We start from the raw sequence: 1209 nt of genomic DNA on the forward strand, positions 1-1209 counted from the left end.
CAGGCATGCGGAATGGTCGAGAGCAGGCCTCAACCAAGTGGCGCCCGAGGACTATGTCTGTCCTGGTAAAACCAGCCTGGGAGTCGATGTAGTCCTTCTCTAAGCTGGTTCTTTTAACAAATGTCTGTCTGTCCATCAGTATTTCTACCGTAGACTCATCAGGGAAAACAAATCTGGAGATAAAAATAGCAATAAAAGTTGCGGGATTTACTGGAACATTAAAAAAAAACTTTTGAACTCCATCTCCAACACGACCTTTTTCTGATCTCGCTTTTGAACCAAACAGGGACATTATATTAGATGTAATATTTAGTAACTAACATATTTTTTCAAAGGGAAGATTTATGTGAGCTTTACATTAGATGGCCTGCATGCACGGAATCCCATATCATTTAACTTCTTTCTGATTGTAATGAACTTACACTCGATTCCATAGTTCTTCCATTTATTAGTAAGTCGTTTAGATGGCTCTGAGCGGTTTTGTTTAGCCATATTTACAAGCATTCTATCCTGTCTGGGAGAGGACACTCCTCTTCGATTGGGTTCATAGTTTTCCAAATTATCAAGTTTTCTTTTGACTTTTGCAACTGGAGTTTTGGAAATACCCACATTCTTGGCTATTTCCCTTTGGCTTAGAGACGAATCTTGGAGATAAACTTAGTAGACTCAGATCCTTTCCACAACCCACAGTGCTTCAGTAGGCAGTCTTGATTCGATTTTGCATGGTAGAAATGTTGGTTTGGTGGCAGTACATTCTAGGAAATAAAGCCAGAAACCGCAAATCCGGGAACAGTGTTAAGGGCCGCATGACAGTTGTGACACCCTGTGAGAGACAAGGGGACGCCTCCAAACTACCGGATATTTGGCCGTCTTCACTTTTTTGGACTAATTAGTACAGAGAATATTTTACCCAAAACAATGAGCAGACATGATCCTTTTCACTATATAAATGTATAGAACCCAAAGGGAGATGGAAAACACAATAATTATTTAAGCAATGTATATATGTATGTGCGTGTGTATGTGTATATAGATAAATAGATAGATAGATAGATAGATAGGTATGTGGATATACATATACATACAAACACACACTCATGTATGTATGTGTGCATTTGTGTGCGTGTGACTGTATGTGTATGTGTGCGCGTGTGTGCTTATGTGTGTGTGTGTGTGTGTGTGTGTGTGTGTGTGTGTGTGTGTGTGTGT

The sequence above is a fragment of the Penaeus monodon genome, chromosome 41, assembly GCF_015228065.2.
Source record: "Penaeus monodon isolate SGIC_2016 chromosome 41, NSTDA_Pmon_1, whole genome shotgun sequence".
In the NCBI taxonomy this organism is placed as follows: Eukaryota; Metazoa; Arthropoda; class Malacostraca; order Decapoda; family Penaeidae; genus Penaeus; species Penaeus monodon.